Source organism: Gasterosteus aculeatus, chromosome 9 (genome assembly GCF_964276395.1).
Source record: "Gasterosteus aculeatus chromosome 9, fGasAcu3.hap1.1, whole genome shotgun sequence".
Taxonomy (NCBI): Eukaryota; Metazoa; Chordata; class Actinopteri; order Perciformes; family Gasterosteidae; genus Gasterosteus; species Gasterosteus aculeatus.
This window is the reverse complement of record NC_135696.1, coordinates 14,391,053-14,410,073: the sequence shown is the minus strand read 5'-3', so window position 1 is coordinate 14,410,073 and position 19,021 is coordinate 14,391,053. Positions and strand designations below refer to the sequence as shown.

The 19,021-nt window shown below is 40.0% G+C and overlaps 1 protein-coding gene across 3 annotated transcripts in view; it reads right to left on the bottom strand.

The window, feature by feature from the left end:
- Window positions 1-19,021, bottom strand: part of ctnna2 (catenin (cadherin-associated protein), alpha 2) — a 224,977-nt gene that overhangs the window by 112,739 nt on the left and 93,217 nt on the right. The gene's annotated exons all lie outside the window — the stretch shown is intronic.

Genomic DNA, 19,021 nt, shown 5'->3' with positions numbered 1-19,021 from the left:
AAACTCTGCTTCCATTAATAACACAGCAGCCAAATCTGAGTGTGACTTGCCGAACCAAAGAGTCTACATCTTCTAAGAACCATCTCTAGACAAGTTATGACACAAGCTGATACCTGAGGCCCGTGTTACTGTAGGCTCATTAAACTATATGGAGCCTTGTTTTCAACAACCCAGTAAACAGCATCTGCAACATGAACAAGTCTATAAACCTTTATTGTTTCCCACCCATTGCATCCTCCACCATTAATTGTCCTGGAGCGGTGTGGGTAGGGGGGAGTGGGGGCCTTTCTAAGGAAAATCTGACCTTGCTCAAAAGTAACTATGCAAATAAGCCATGCAAATAAAACATGTCTGATGACTCACAACACATGTTTAGAGGATCATTTAGAACAAAGGATGATATGGTTAGACTTTCAAAAATCCGATACCATTTCATTCCTAATATCTCACACGTGTTTTATTAAATGTAGTACGAGCTGGTCGCTGGCTTGACTCACAGCCATTAATAAACAAATACAGTCAATTAAGTTTTAATTGTTATGCAAACCACAGCATCACTGGCTGTGAATGTTGTGTATGCTGTGAATGTACTGCAATGTTCGGAACAAGTAGGTCATGCTGGGAGAAAGAAAAAAAGAAAACAAAGCATTTCTACAAGGTCTACTGGATGTAGAGTTAACTGGACTTGGCTCTTTGGCTGTGAACATCTTCTAGATGTTGCACCAATCTTGATTATTGCGGTCCTCAAAGGCACTCATTTGCAGTATGTACACACACAGATGCCTCAGGCGTCAATCATGACACACTTATTGCTTCCTATACCATATTTGAAGGAAAACACATATTAGATCGAAGCATAAGCTGTCTTTTTTTTTCAAATACAATTTATGAAGTCAATGTATGTGGTTAATCCAAGCAGTGTTCTAAAAGGGGCCATTTCTATGTTTTACACACAGTTAACGTGTAATAAAAAGGGCACTCTGTGGAGACATTTAATGTCTTTGTTTGCTCTGGAGGGAGCTTTTTTTCTTTTTAATCTGAAAAAAGAATCCTGAAATGATGTCATCGGGACTGTCTCAGATGATTACGTATTATCATTTCCATTACTCACTGTTTGTTTGTGCAAGTGTTAGTTAATAATATGTCAGTCTACATGATGGAGTTCAGTGAAATTTTTCAGACAACAAGAACATGAGCATGGGAGACATCGAGCAGCAGAAAAGGCTGTTTTGATCATCTATTGTAGATGATTGAAAAGACTGAGCCAATTATCTAACAATAGCATTACAGCAAAAACTAGCATTATCGCCGTGTGACATGTTTACATCCACGTCGGTGCAAAGCGTCATCATTGCAGCTTTTAGTCCCATAAAAAGTCTGTGCGAGATGCTTGTTAGCATCTGCATCATTGAGTTATCGCTGAAATACGTAAGAAAATACCATGTTATAAAAATATACATGCACAGATAATATCCCAATCATGAGAATGGGATGGACGTCACAGTGACCATGACCTTTGACCCCCAGTCTCTGCAATAAGGTCCTTCCATGCAAGTAGACTTTTGGGACACATTATGAAGAAATTTACTTCAGGCACTTACAAGATATCTCGCATTCACAAGAATGTTGTCTATGTTTGGTAACAGGGAACTTTTAAAAATTGAATCAGATTAACCTTGAGCCATGGTGAGTGTTAAAACTAAATTTGAAGAAATTCCCTGAGATATTCTATTTCCTAGAATGGACAAGTTGTTGCGAGTATGAATGCTACATTTCAATATATAAATATAAGATATTTCTTTAAATTTAAGTATCATTGATTAACTTTTCACTTATCTATGCGTAACTACAACTGTAACACTGCTCTCAGTCACTTAACATGGCTGTCTATCAATGTTTCTGTTTGCACGGAGACAATAATGTGGGCTTGGTGAAGAATCTGAGTTCCTTCTAGCTCTACTGCATATATTTTTGTGTTGTTTTGCCACATTGGAATATGTACTCCGAGTACTATATTGTTGTCCTTCTTTTGTAGCTATCATTTGCATCCATTGATTTTCATACCAAATCGTACTTGTTAACATTTAAGCCTTGAGGCAAGGGAATGACTTGAGCGTGGGGGTGAATACATCACTCCCTTTTTTGACTGGTAGTGATTCATGGCTTGTAGCCATTTGTGCTTGACAAAAGATTGACAGCTCACTGGCCTGCTCCCAACATAACCCCAATAAAGGTATCCAACACAACGGATACTGTAGCATCAAACTGCACACTTAAACAAACACAAGTCTTTAAAAGCCCATCCAATGTGAATATTAGTTCCAGCAATTGGTAAAACAGAGGTCTAAAACATGATTATATGTGCCAGTTATATCCAGTAAACTGTCTTTCTAAAGAGCCCACAAGGTGTTATTGAGGCTGTATCTGCCTTTCTGCTACCCAAAAAAAGTTAGAACGCAACTCCTTAATGAAAAATAATATATATTTTCCCTATAATGTTGATAATGTTTATGAGCACACATTTCCACTCTTGGGCAATTTACGTTACTTCAGTCGACTGCGAGCACATCCAGACATCTCAGTAAATTACTGACTGTTTCATGAACAGTTTAGCTCCTTGCATTTACTTTTTAAATCCCCAGTGTGAGTCTGTTGTATTAATAATTGTACCCTTTATGTTTGCCACTAAATAATCCTCTTCATAACACAAGCATCGCCAAATTAAGAATGGGACTATTTGTGCATTTGGTGTCGCAAGATCATTAATGAAGTTGTTTATGATGTAAATAACGTGAACGTTCCTAGTCGCCGCAATAAAAATGTATGTTTCTGAAATATTGAGTGGAAGGTATTGCAGTATTTTCTTCAGTCAAGGGGAGGGTCCTAACAAATTATTAATACGGCTTGTCGTTTTTATAGAATGAAGATTAGATGCAACCCCTGAATCAACAGATTGGTACTGTCCCAATAATATAAATAATGTACAACGTTACAGCTGATTGGTCATGTGTAAGCACGTGTCCTTTCTTAGTTTCCAGGACACGTGTGTCGTTCCTGCTGTTGTGTGATGGCTAGTTATTAAATAAATAATCCTAAACATATTACTGAAAAGTAAAATATGTGTTTTATGGTTTTTGTGAGTTATTTGTGTGTCAATCAGACACGAGAGCGGCAAAATTGGGGCTTTTACAGTCTGTAACACTGAAAACCAGACAACACCCACAAGGCAAAATACGACTATGGAAACTACACAGCAGGCCGAGAAACAATTACTGTAATAAGATATCAGCAACTTACTATATGCACACAGATGTAGAGATGAGGAAGTTAGTTCATTGTGAAGTTATATTCATCCACATATAAAAAGGTGCGTACTGCGTTAAAACAAACAATAACAAAGCACTGGCTGGGAATAACCATGTAAAATGTTCTGGTATGTAATAGATTCAGTTAGTGCAGCATCAGCTAAGTTAAAAAAAAGAAAACAAAATTATGTTTGTATATTTTAACTGAAAAGACGCAGTCCTTTGCTTATCACCAGAAAAACATGGAGAGACAGATTGTATAACCAATTATCTATCCTGCATAAGGCATTGAAACCCCTGTTTCAGTTAGTAAAGTTATTTTTATGTAAAACATTTTTACATAAAAATAGTGCTAAATATTTAATGTTGTCAAGAAAAACTTGTGAAACCACACTTTCAGTGGCTTTAATGACTGATGGTGTCTGTTTTTATAAATGCTGTCTTAAAATGCAATGTCTCAGGTGGTACAAAAAAATAACAGTCTAGTTATCTTCTCACAAAAATATCTATTTAAAAAAAACAACATTTTGTGCTAGAGCTTGTGAGTGAAACTTACAGGCAGCAGTGACATCAGAGCAATGAAACACGACTGTGCCACTATTACCACATCATCTATGCACGTACTGTATATGCTTTACATTACTTGCACATTGTCTGCATTGTCAACATGTCCCCTAAATAAATAAGACATAACACATGAAGATGTGGTGCTACACATAAGGTGATAGATTAAATAATATTGCTATCATGCAATATTAAACATCACCAAGGTAAGAAATAAATATATGTATATAGAAATGAATCATACATGCAAATCACAAAATACACATAGTAGATCTCTGTCAAAGTCAAATGAGAGCCTGCAGTCCAGAAATGTCATCAAAGACGTGCGTCCACTGCCCTCGCGCAGCCACCTAGAAGCACCAGCGACACTCACATGAATAAAGGGTGCCGTTCAGAGCAATTGAATAGAATTTAGTGGACACACTGTCAGAATGATTTGACCAGAGAAGAATGATTTAATTAATACATCACGGGCCATTAGCCACGTTCTCCTTTGGCCAGCAGAAGAGGCAGTCCTGAAGGTCCCGAATGACCAGAAATGTGAAGCCTAATGCAATTTGATTTTAGAGTTATTAGATGATAAGAGAGAGAGAGAACGAGGACGAGACGGGAGTGAGAGAGTCGTAGACGAAAACAGATGAATTTGTTTCCTAATTACTTTTTTTTTGCCTTTCCTGTTCCGTTGCTGCTCTGTTTGTGATTTCATTCTCTGTGTGCATTTGACTGGAGCAGGAGTGTTTCTAATCCTATCAGCCGCAGTATTGTCAGATAAATATTAGCCTAAGAAAGATAAACCAGACTGTCAGAGTGTTCATTGTGGAACTTTAAAATCCCTGATATATAGAAAGCATGCGGTAATTCTTTAAAATGAAAAGTGCATACAAGGGAACAGTATATGTCCAAAACAAACTGTTTAAGTTTTTACAGTTCCTTGACTAAATTATGAGGCTTTTCTAACACTATTTTAGCAAATATGTTTAATTCATTTCACCAGGTCTTGAGATGTGATGTGTTTTTGGTGTCAACCCCTAGTGTGTAACATCAATCAATATTTGGTTCCATCTGAATGTTTCCAGATTTATGATGTACAAGTTGAAGTATAACTATAACTGATTTCTTACAGGTCAGACCTTTATGTCACCGGAGAACTCAATTATGAGCAGAAGAGACTTGAGGGCTTCATTCAGCTTAGACTTTGTAGTCGTCAATAACCACTCTGACCTGATAAGACCCTCTAAGTAAGGGACTTCGTTGTTACACTCATTTAAATTTTCACCAATAATTTATTATGCGCATGACTAATTGTGCAGCGAGCATTTGAACTGCATTTTAAGCTTTTAATTGGGCAGCAAACAGGAACACAGAAACTCGCAAGCTTAAATAAAAAAAATGAAAAAGCCTCTAAATGTGATTGAAGTTGTAAAAGTAAAAGGCATCCACTGAATGTGCTCTTTCTCCCTGAAATCCTTCAAATATGAATGTTATCGGTGGTACGAATGGAATGCGAGTTATAGTTTTCAATCACTTTATAGGTGTGTCCAAAACCTTCCTCAATCATGTAGGCTCAGGCTCAGGATCACGACAGATGAAAGAAAACCATAATTCATTTCTGGAAATCAGTACTTCCGTGAAGCACCGTGTATGTGTGTGTGTGTGTGTGTGTGTGTGTGTGTGTGTGTGTGTGTGAAGGATAATTAAGGTCTAGTTGGGCTCAGGCTCCAGCACACATGGTGCAGTAAAGCAAATTCTGGAATTTTCAGCCTGAAAACTGAAACCTATCTACGATTTAAAGAAAAGTCATCTCTTGTCAGGGCAGTGCTGCAGCTATATCAGAAGCTTGCTTGATTACAAAATGACTGACACAGGGTCATTTCAGTACTTTCATGTTTTGGATTCCATCATAAGGTTTGTTGATGTCTGCGGATCATAAAGGCAGCAATGACCACCACCCCACACACCCCCACCCCTCCCTCCTCCACTCAACAAATGCACATCTCTGCCTCTTGTCCCTGGAGCATGCCAACCTAGCAGCTGGCAGGGAGCTGATGAATGGCAGAGGACCAGCTACTGAGGCGACGCTGGTCCTCTTTCTTCAACCCATGAGGCGCGGCTTGGTCGTTTCCCTCTTTCTACCTAATCGCCGCTCAGAGTCAGCACTGTATTTTAAACGCCCCGGGTTTGATGGAAGATTTAACAAAAAGTTTACCGTTTGTTGTCACATCAAAAGGTTCCTTCCAACTGATGCACCCACCCCCCCCCTCCCGTTCCGCTCTCCCGACACCGACCAGCCCATGCACTCTCCTGTTACACAGTCTGCCCTCTCAGCCCGCCCAGCTGGCAAGCGTCCTCCGATTCCTCGTTTCTTCCTGTTTCTCTGTGGGGTCCTCCGTTCCTGCTGATGTCTGTGGTTTCTGCCCGTGGTGCAGCCCCCCGCACCCACCCCCCCCTCGCCGTTAGATGCAGCTCAGCCATCACGCACATCAAATCAGGGTAAAGCGCGATCGATAGCGTGCGGTCTAATGTTTATCAAAGCAGCACACATCCATCTGAACGCACACAGAGGGCCGCTCCTTTTGCCCGGTTGTGCAAACGAGAGGGAGGGAGATCTATTGAAATTCAGAGAGATGCTTATTTTTAATTATGCATTTAGTTTGAGCAGGGACTGGATAATGTGGGCTGCGCTCATGAAAAGAAAAGTATAATGCAGAGTCAGAATGTATTTACTCCATCTCGCACACAAGAACAGATTTGTACACAGGCACTAATGCAAATTAAGATTATATCCCCCTCATTTATTCGGACACCGCAGTTCTTTGATCTTGTTTAGGGGGCAATTTACATTAGCATTATATACTACAGTGTCGTTGATGTCATGCATCCGTAAGGTTTGGGGTTTCACGCCGGTCTTTCGTCTCTACAAGCTTAGAACACACGTGTCACCATTTTTTGCAAAGAACTATCTCAAACTAAAACTTTGTTGAGGTATATTATTAACAGAAACATCACCATACTATCAATTTTAGCATATTATAATGAAAATAAAGTATAATATGTTGATACTTCAAGAAACCAGCTTTCCAAAAGCTCTTTTAGCCATGGTGCAGTATCCATGGACATGAGCCACTGTGAATAAAAAGCACTTTTCAACTGGAGCTCTGCATTCTCCTGGCCCGCTTACTCACACAGTGGCCTCTGGACCACTGGGTGGGTTCTACGGGGAAAGCACATTAAAAGATACAGAAACACAAAGAGACATGTCTCTCTCTCTCTTTCTCTGTCTTGTATTTCTTTGCATGCGAGAGGGCAAAGTAATGTGTACATAAATATGCAGTGAATATATTACAAGGGCAATAGTGCTGCAGCAAAAGAAAATCAGACCAACAAAATAGCAGCCGTGGTGGTGGCGTTGGGTTGCAGCAGGACAGGCGCCCCTGGGTCCCTGTCAAGTGCTATTACTAGCTGCAGTATGTTGTCTACTGGCAGAAAGGAAAATAACCATATGAAAACTGTTAAATCTGCTCTCCTGCATGCACTTTTTATACCGCTGCAGATTTCTCTGGGAAAAGGTTTACAACAAGGTGCGTGGTAGGCGTTGTCAGAGAGAAGACAAACCCTTTCCTTTGTGTGTGTGTGTGTGTGTGTGTGTATGTGTGTGTGTGTGTGTGCACGCATTCATCTGTCCAAACACTGTTTGTTAATAGAAATGCCCAGGGCTCCCTTTTAGTGGCAAAAATGCTTTGTTGTAAGATGCAGAGCGAGCGAGCAAGAGAGGTATTAACAGGAAGCATGTAGATTTGTCAGGCGGCGCATGACCCACATGATGTGGAGTGCTTTCTCAACAGCAGACCAAAAACAATCATTATTTTAGCACTAGGGCGGATTAGCAAGGCTTACCAGGAATGTTATCACTCTCCCGTAATGTGCTGCATGGCATTAGCATAATGTGAAAAACGATTAGACACCCTTTATCTTTGAATCACATAGGATAACTATGCAACTATAAATAGGAGCTGTCCGTGGCATGTCCTGCTATACCTGAAGCTCACCATAATGTATGCAAAAAAAAAAAAATCAGACTGTAAAGGAGGTTGATTCCCTCCATTAGACGTCATGTCAAGATCCTGTGAGAATAATCCCCACTGTCCCAAATACTAATCACATTTAGATGCTATGGGGATGTTATTACAGACAACGGGGAGGAGGTGTGTGTGTGTGTGTGGGGGGGGTGGTGTACAGTCCGCTAAAAAAATCAAGGATTTAAAACAATACCTTTCGAGTTTTAGATGTTCATAATAATGTGTCTGTCCACCGAAAAGAAAAGGAGGGAGAAACTTTCCTTTTTCAATTCCTCCTTGAATTGGAATAAACTCGCGATTATGGCACAGCAGAAATGCACCTGTCAGTCACTGTGGTTTAAACTGAATATATATATATATATATATATATATATATATATATATATATATATATATTCACACACTAAACTCAAAAAACAGTCTGTGTCCATATTTTTTTCAAGAACAAGTGATCAAACGACTTTTGCTCAAAGGGGCTGACAGAGCATAACAGCTTTTGCATTCATATGCAGAATCAACAGGGCAATATTTTGGTACAGAAAGCCTTCTGTTTCCTCTTTGTACTGTGATTAGTATGGAGCAGTTATGCTCAAGCAGGGTTAGGGTTGAAAGTAGAAAAAACAGAAGGCATTTGCACAAAGGGAACCCAACAGCTATTGTTTGACAATTAACTAGTAAAGCTACTTGCTACTTGTCGAACAATCTGTTTTTTTTACAAGTTGTCTCTCTAATCCAACTTCATAATCACATCTAAAGTTACTAATTGAACTATAAACAACGAGCAAAGAGAAAGAGGTCTTGGCACGGATATCCGTTGCTACACCGGAACCAAAATCAAGGTTGGGGCAATGGGGCAACTTCCATTCCTCTGGTTTAATGAAGTATGGATATCAGCAACCAATGAACTGGTGGCAGATGTAGTCCTTGGATTTTACAGCATGCTCTTTAAGATAAGATGTATGAGACGGAACAGATGACTTAGAAATCTTTCTTCTTATAAATGATTGAGGAAAATCAAGGGGGTGTCTGTGAGAAGCATATGTACACAAGAGTCTACGGTATCGTGGACAGCTGGTATATACGACTGAGGGGACCGGGTGGGGGTATTACTTATTTTATTGGTTTACAGAGACCATGGAATCGACAGAAAGCTGCTCTTTTTCGTTCAACATCACAACTGTACGACTTGCGCTCTACTCTACTGTTCTATAAAGTAGGGAGTTTACATTCCAACTCTATATCCATTCACCAATGATTTTTCTGAATTCTAGCTGATAATGTGTCTGTGCAATTCTTCTTCTTCCTTCTATTGCCATTTCAGACAAATATATATTTTAAACAGAGAGGCTCTACGTGTCAAGTGATGTGATGAGAAAATCGTTATGGCAGCCTCAAACATGTGGTCGTAACCGTGAAATGGAGCATGGAAAATAAATCAAAACACACGCTGGATGCTATTCTCACCAAATGAACGTAACAAACACCATGAAAGGCACTTTCCGATGACAAGAGGAATATTTGAACAGACAACATCTGTTCAAGTATCGGGCCACAGTAAACCCCCGGTCCAGACTACCTGGGGTCATATTATGGCCTAGGCCAACATACCCCTCAGGCCACATTAAACCCTCACGATATCATTGGTGTTGAATATACACAAGAATTACTTTAATTTTTTGAGTGTTCAGCTTATGTTTTCAAGAAAAAAGTGCATGTTCTGTTGATAACTGCAGATTGGAGCTGGCACGATGGGTCAACCGATCTGTGGAGTCACAGGCTTTTGTGTGGGTTTGTTTGGTGTAAAGAGGAAGCAACTATCCCACTACAGCTACTTTTACTGGTAGCGTCGCACTGATCTGCAGAGCATTTCGACCACCTAACAGGCTTTTTGTTGAACCAGATCTGATTAAACCGCCTAGCTCGCTACACCGATACTAACGTTGTTATTATCACTCAAATTTCAACTGAGATGACACAACGGAAATGACGCAAATTGTCGTACAACTGAACATGGCTATGTTTGGCAAAAAATATCTTGATGACAGTTTCGAATGGAACCCCCCCCCTCTTTCTGTGGGTGAATGTTGATTCCAGAGCCGTTCGGTATTTCCGCTGGCTTAGTGTTCCTCAGTGGTATGCCATCTATCTGACTGTTTGAGTAAAGGTGGGCGCCATCGAATAGGGACCACAGCCAGCTACAAAAAAGAAATGATTAAAGAGGTGGGAGGGAGATAGATCCACCAGCGAGCAGCCTGCAGCATTGGTTCTTGATTTCTTTCTCTCTGTCTCCACCTCTTGGACATTAATTCACACCTTCTTGTAATACCTCTCTGGGCATCTTGCTGGTCATCTTCCATCCACTGGTCGGATCAACAGAATACCTTCATTCCTCATTTCCGCGCCTACTCGAACTCAACCCTTCAACACGCTCTCTGTAGTTTCCTTCTTTTACCCTTTTTAAAGACGCATAATGACGTTCTTTCGAGATTAGCAAGTTCATTCAAGTGTGAATCGCACCTTGTTTGAACTGAATCGCATAAATGTGGAGAAGAGGAGTTTTCAGATATGCATTTGGCCGAGCGCCCTAATGCAATATGTGTATCTCCATTCTGTGTCAAATATATTTATAAAGCGAAAATATTACATTTGCATACAATAATATCAACAGTAATGCATACTAATAATTCACATCACTAAAAACTGTAAATAAATACAAAACATAAATAGGTTTGGAAGAGTGTGCACAAGAATAAACAGAAAATACCTAAATCCATTAGGCACAGTTCATAAAATGCTAGCAATATAATACAAACAGTCTGCAGAGAAAGGCAGAGCTTAAAGTATAATATAGTAGTGCGGTAGTGACTCTCGTGGGTTAGCCTGGGACCTTGGAGCTGCACAGCATTACAAGTAAGGTCAGTAGTTTGCTGTGTCATACCAAAACATCAACCCCCTTGAATAAATATTGATTTTCAATAATTTCTACTCGGATGCCTGTTGCTGCGCATAACAGATGAGTCGTACCTATCATGAAGTATGCTGATGAGAGGATTTTGGAGGAATGTAAACGAAGTACGAAGACAGCGTCTGCCTACTCAGGGCTGGAGCGACATGCTTTAGACCATTGTTGAAACAAAACGATAAATCGATCACTTTATTTAATGTGTTGTTCTGCTCCTGGATATAAAGAAGTGGTGTCAATGTTAAAGTAGCATTTTAGACGTGAGTGTGAAATTAGATTGTTTCGCAGAAGACGTCTGGGTTACAATCTGACAGTGGATATGATCATAATCCACTGACATTTTCTCTATCATAACATCTGTGTGTGTGAGTACGTGCTTTCTATGGGAGAGATGTGGCGCCAAAAGTCCTGATTGTCATTTTGAGGAAATATATAACTAAAAAGCATGAAAGGATTTAAGACACTGATTAATGAGACAACATTACGTTCATCCGGGTACAAAGAGTAACACTTCTTGGAGTCTTCTCATGGAATAATGATGTTAGTTTCTTGGCATCTTTTCCAAAATTAGCCGAGGGGAAGTGAACATTGACATTATATTTGACTTATGAACACAAAGTGGCGATGGTGATGCCTGGAGGAAGCCATGAGCCGCAAAAGTTTCAAATAAAATAGATTCATAGACATTGTTAGGGGAGAGGAAGATGGTAAATCGTGTTAGTCTGAAACAACGATTTGTATCAGCATTAGTATATGCATATGGTAACAGATGTCCCCTATTTGCCCCTATCGCTGCAGCAGCAAAGGATGACAAGATACAGCAAAAATAATGGAGAGACTCCATGAAGATGGTGCGGGTAAGCATTTCAGATTAATAAAGAGCAAACGAATATGCACATATCCGATATAGAGGAAAAAAAAAAAGCACAAAGAGGTTAAAAAAACATTGTGTGGAATCTCAAAATGTGAAAAGGCTACAGACTAAACAGAGCACCCTAGTTGAACATGGATGGTAAGGGAGGTATAATAGCAGATGAGAAAGAAAAGGAAACTATTTTGAGGGAGAATGAGGGGGGAGATTAAAGACTGGCAAAGAGGAGACAGAGATGAATGAGGCAAAGCTTTGCAGAGCACGACTGAGTATGGATCAGCTGATTGATTAATGTCACTTTTGGGGTACCAGAGAATATGGATGAGAGCGGGCTCTGCGGCCATTTGGTAGTCAAATGTAACGCGATTATCATGACACACCGATATATTACTGCAATTACAGCAGCAGTATTGGAATAGTCAGGAAAAGGAGGAGAGTCAATTTCAATCAAGATGAGAGTCTAAACTATGCGAGCCTGTCTAGCAAACATAACTTTGACAAATTGCGTGACAGTTTTCACAGACACAAGGGCATAGATCTGAAAATAAAGAATTTACGTGTTGATAACGAGGACTGACATTTGATAGAGTCAGACTTTTTTCTAGAGAAGGCACGGTCAAAGTACAACTACCTTTTCACTGAGCTAATTACTACGGAAACTGAATCGTGCAATTTTAAGATACTGGAGATATAACTGACCTCGGATGAATACTGGAGATGAGTTATAAACAACAACAGCAGTCAGCTAAGTCAGCAATACTATCCATAATGTCACCCACACTGAGGTTAAAAGAAAGGAAAAACAGTGAGAGATCGTCCAATCCAGGACAACTGAAGCATGGAAGAGGCTGTACAGAACTGCTTCCATTTGGTCCAACGGCCATATGGTTGTTTGGATGCCCATATGTGTGTGTTCGTTTGTGTGTGGGGTGGAGGGGGCAGATGAAGAGGAAGAGAGAAAAATAAATATAGAGCAAATGAGACAGAGGGTTTTGAAATGTTCAAACATCGGGGTTCTGTCATGAATCAAAATGTGGTCCCAAAATGATATTTGTTCTCTATAATCTGCATACTGATGCAATAAAATGTTGTTGTAGGGAAATATGTTGAAACGCTAAATTATGTTTGCTGCGGATGCAAAAGCATTTGAATGAAATACCTAATCTTGATAAAATCACACTGATATACTGAGGAAAATGAACATTATGCACTACAAATTCCACCATTGTTGTTGTTTTTTTCAGATTCCATTCTGCTATATTAACAAATGTTGTGAACATGTAACGGAAACAAAGTATACCACATCATTTGAAACCCACACCTTAGAAAATGGGGTAAATATGTCCTCTTAATGCAGCACCTGCAATTAATGTTGGAATAGTGTTATATGGGGGAAAAACTGCAATGACTTCTACAAAACAGCAATTCTATTTTAAATAAGATGTTTTTATGCCATGTAATGTATGCCATCCTAGGTATGATAGCTAATACCCTAAGTATGTTTTGCTTGAAGATAAACTCATACAAAAGCTATTCATCTAGATGTAAATACTCATTTAGAATATTTAGTATTTAAACAGATCATTTTGATGTTTTTAGCCTTTGGCAAATGTCAATTCAGAGCAGTTTTGGGTTGGAAATGAAAGAGAATGAAAAAGTGTTATGCCACTTGTGCACATTTTTATTTGTAAATAAACACTTTTTAATGAATCAATCATTTTTGGGCTATTGCTTTATGACATTATGTCCATCTTGCCATCCACGTATGTGGTTGATACTGCTGCTTTTTAATATGATTATGTGTGTGTTAACATACAATATCTATTATATCGTTTCTTGTTGGCTGGTGGTGTACAAGGAGTGCAAGGCAAATGATTGGGTTTCACAGTGGGTGTTGGAATGAAGCTATCATGGTAGAAAAGTCTGTTTTCTGGTAACACAGCTGCTCCTCTGGAGGGACATTGAGACACTGACCTTGCCCAAGGCTTCTGAGGAAGGCTGTGAGAGGTGTGTGAAAGGACTTTTTTTCTTTCAAAATCCTGTTTACTCTAAATTGGTGTCCATCTCTGACTGTTTTTCTCCCAAGCATTACCTATTCTTCATAGCTCTACTATCATGGCACCGTTGGATGCGTTTGGTTTGGTGTTTTAAGCTCTCGTTGTCAGTATTGCAGAAAACAAAGGTAACAAGCTGAGATCATTTTGAAATACAATATGGTCTCAATGATTTTTTACTTAAGAAATGATCTTGATTTTCTAGTTGTATGACGGGCGGACACATTATTTATTGATTTGGAAAAACAGAGACAGTAAGATGGTGTGTGGGTGTGTGTGTGTGTGCGTGTTTGTCCAAACACTGTGTCTAATCCCACACTGTTGCAGGCCCCAGTGGCCCCTCTTCTCTTCCAAGCCTAAATGGAACAGGTGAGGAGCCGGATCCTCTCGGGGCCGGCCTCACACCTCAGTGATGCCCTCCCTTAAATTGGCTTCTACTCCTGCTGTTCCACACCAGTAATTACCCTCCCCAGCCCTGCCAGGCAGCTGAGATATACATGTAGACAAATAAACAAATATATAGAACACCTACGGGGAAGAGTCACAGAGCTTTGCACCAATTTGTTCCGCCGTGTGGAGCTATGGATCTTGGCGGGAATGTCGGGTTGATCGCGGCTGTTTGTTTAAAAAAGCACACACATAGAAGGCATGCGCTCCCACTCATCCCACGTTGATACCCGGGATTGACTGGCGGAAACATCACTGTGGCCCCTGTCCGGCGTCTTGGCAGCACTTGTCAAGTGTAACAGTGGATGTAACTGTGATCATCTATATATTTTTTTTAAGCTGGAGATTTATAACGTACGTCAGAATCACACGAGGACTCATGTGTGTCCTTGCGCTTTGGGCTCTGAACACACCTGGCTGTCTCTCAGGCTATCCATTTTCTCCCGTCAGAAGCAGCCATTAACCTAGACGGGCGGCGTTTAAAGGGCTTTGCCTATGCTACTGACACCTGTCAAAAGCTCCGAGATTACCTTTGTCACCTGGCTGTCGGTTACTGACATGATGGCGTACATGCCAAAGTTGAGAGAGAAAATGGTAACATAGAGGCAAGGTGAGACAGAAAACTGAGCTTCGGCCAATTATTTAAGGAAGAGGTATGACTTGGATCCAAGTGATTTACATCGGAACCTTGTTGTTGTTGTTGTTGTTGAGTACAGCTTGTTGTGACACAGTATTAGAGTGGTCATATGGGTTAAATACTATCAACGTTTCTTGAAATGTTGTGCATGAGCTTTGTATTATGTTTTTCTGAAGTCTTCGAATTGTAGCTGATCGCAAAAAAATATGCCTTCTGTTGTCATAAACGCAGAGGAGAAGGATGGTAATTACTGAGATCCAACAACAACTTGTGCACAAAAATCCTAACTAGCCCCATGATACCCGAAGACATGTAAACAAACAGCACAGCTGGATCTAAATTATTTCCGCTTTCACGTTTTAAAAATGCAGTTCGAAACTCTTGCCTGAAACAATAACAACTATTCAGACAGTCATGTTTTAATTTGCCTTGAATAAGCTTGAAAAGAGATGGAGTGATGTGTTTTCTGTATTTCAACCACCCAAGCTCCACAATCTGCCATCCACATTGCTCTTTGGACCCAGGTGCCTCTCAATTGGGAAAAAATGATTTAAGGTGGAAGTGGAAGAGTGTCCTAAGAATAAACATCACATAAGAACTGTGAGGATCCAGGTTCATTAGATCATTTGAATTCTATAGAGTACAATGACTATTACGTGAACCAATTTATATTGCTCGTTATACTTGACGACAGGGTTGAAGAAGAAATTACATCGTATGCATTGTTACCTTGTGAGCTAAATATGTGACAGCATGTACTCCAATTTCCATTCATAAACAGTAGCTTAACAAAAAAAAAACATGACAGGTAGAGAAATGGATAATGTGCTGAATACGATGACAAGCACAGCTAAGTGTGTCCTAAGCTCTGGAAACCTCATAAATAATTGTAAATGATCAGGAACTAACGTTTAACTGTCACACTACTTTGGTGCTTCCTCGTTAACATCAATAATGTTTTGAAGAAATGTAATACCGGCAGAATGAAGATTGTTGCGATAAGGAAACAAACATACATGGCAAATGAAAATGTATTTTTTTTTACTTACCGCTTTTGATGTATGATACATCCAAACAAACCACTTCATAGGTTAATGTTAGTAATGGATATGATCTTTGTTTCATACTGTAAAACATGAATATTCCCTCTCAACCTAATCAAAATGTTACAATTGACATCCAAATGTTATTGTGAAAACAATTCAGTACAATACAAAGGCAATTTCTAGATACGAATAAAACAGCCTGATCTCCAAAACCTGTTCGTAAAAATGTATACAAAAATCTTGAAGATACAAATTCGTAGTCCATCCATCCATTGTCAAACCGCTGATCCTGCACACAGGGTCGCGGGGGGGCTGGAGTCCATCCCAGCCAACTTCGGGCGATAGACAGGGTACAAATCCGTAGTGATACATACTAAATAAATACGGACTGCAACTGATGACGTCACCCTATTCAAAGTGAATGGAGACCTGCAGCCCGTAAACACACTTTGTGAAGTCTAACGATGTAAAATAAACGTGTTATGATTGCATTTTTAACGAGAAATCAATGTTAACTTGTAAGAATAGAATACTAACCCTAACCCCCTCAAAAAATCCAACATGGCAGAGAGACGTTCACTCAAGAATCCAACATGTTCCGCCATGTTGATCACTCAAGGGGCGTGGTTAACCACCGCCAGTTTGTATGTATTGTTACAAATTTGTATGTTCAAGATTTTCGTACACATTTTTACGAACAGGTTTTGGAGATCAAGTTGGAATAAAACCATGTGTAACGACGCACGGCCGTTACTGCACTGACTGATTGGGATCAATTAGCTCCAATTGGAAGCAGCAGTACATAAGGAGCTTAAGAAAGGGACTGGGAGGGGGGGGTTGTGAATGTGATTGAGGTAACAAATAAAGACAACGGGGAAACGGAAACCTCTGACTTAAGGATGGTAAACATACACTTAGTATATTAACTGAAGGCAGTGAACATACCCTGATATTAAGTAAAGGCAGTAAACAGACCCGACTATTAACTCGAGACAGTAAACATATCTGATACTAACTGAAGGCAGCAAAGAGACCTTGATAGAAACTGGCAGCGAAAATACCCTGATGTAACTAAATTCAGTGAAATCCCCCTGATAATAACTCAGGCAGTTAATATATCATAACATACATTGTAAAAAAATATACAGTATATCATCCATGGTTTTCTTAAACGCACTATGCATGGAGGGATGATACGTCTAAACTGCAGGACAGGGTGTCCTAGAGCTATTGGAAATAGTGGGGGCTTGTGAAAATTGGTAACATATGTAGGAGCCAGATACATCCTTCATGGTTTCTTAGCGGCGTATAGTGACGGTCTAAAGCCGTAGCCTCAATGGCTGTTTGAGGCTATAAAGCACCCGGTCTAAAGCGTTAGAATTGTATCTCTTATGAATATATTTTGATATGTATGCCACTGGATGAGTGTTACCATATTGATTGGTATGAGAGAAGAGTTTGATATGGTTATTGCAGGGTGGATGTTCTCTCATTAAATCAAAACCAATTTGATTGAAAAGTATGCTGCTGTATGGAAACCAATCTCAAGCAGTATGCACGACTCCAGAATATAACAAAAAATACTCTTATATATATAAAACGTTTGCTTTTTGTTTTCGCACCATTACCTTATGTCTTTTAACTCACAAAGGTATAACATGCTCTACTGCTCATCAGAATGGAAATGGAAAACGGGGGAGCATTTGCAAGCTCGTAAGGGAGACTTTGATCTCGACTGGTATTTAGCTGTCGAGCTAACACGTGGTGGTGGGCATGACATGATAAACAACGAGGGCTCTCCTTGAGAAGGAAGCTCACACATTGTGAACAATCGCTCAATATGCACAAAGGTAGTTGCTTAAAATATCAGAAAAACATCAACATGAATGACAAGTTTGAATGTGTTTGGCATAAATCTCAACGCTTCCCAACACCTTCAGCTCGGTGAGCGCGTGGTCTACGCCGGCATGACACTGAAGCCAACATAAAACGCAAATCAAGGATAGTCAACGACTTTAGGGCATGTAATAATTTGTTACTTTTTAGGCTAAATAAAATAATTAAAGAACAACAAGCCAAGAGCAAAAATAAGAACCCCCTCTTGATGTGATTAAGTATTCCTGAAAATGTAGTTTACCCAACTAAAGCCCCTCAAGTAAATTTAAAAAAAGGATGAAAAATAAAAGCACTTTTATGTCAAAAAGCCCCTGTGAGTTCAGCTGAGGCCAAAACATCTAATTAAGATGCAGGCTCTCACCGTAGCCACATGCCATTTTGCAAACAATCTACCGGAGCATAGTGTGGATAGACTGTTGCCAGGGTTACAGTCTGCTGCAGAAGTCCAGGCCCAACCAAGCTCATTAGTGATGCCAAGGTTGTCCACAGTTTTTCCAAGAGTTTTCAGAGAAGCGATTCCCCTTCAGGGATGGACAGAGCTCTGTGGAGTGGTTCCTAGATGCCTAGATCAACACCCCCCCCCAGCCCCAACAAGGAGCTGTCGTCTCTTTCCCAGACAGCGCCAAGGACCCCTTCTCATACAATAGCGAAGCACTTTGCAGAGAAAGTCACTTGGGGAGGTGCTGGACACCACAATAGATTCTTACCTCATAAAGAGCAAAATGGCCAATTCAGTTGAGATAGGGACTAAATGGGTAAAGTGACACCCCCCCCCCCCCCCCCCCCCCCTCCCCACAGCAGCCCGAGAGCACATTTCCCCAAGCTGGCTCATCCACTCCCACTCACAGCCACATCCGTCTTTGCTCTGGTAGTAACTTATTGCGTTTTAATCTCCATGACGTATGGCTTCTGCTAGGAGGGCGAATCATGTGGTCAAATGAAATTCAAAGGATTTTCAACGCATATGATGTATCTACCATTTAGAGAAAAGCTGTATTAAAACCCAGGAGGATTGAGTTGTAATTTGTAAACACATTATTAATATATATTTTGGCTGCCATAAGAACAAATAAAAGAGTTGTTGAGTTTAGTTTAATATCTCAGTTTTATTGGTATTGTTCCATTTACGGGTGAAATTACAATTGACTGATAAGTATTATTTG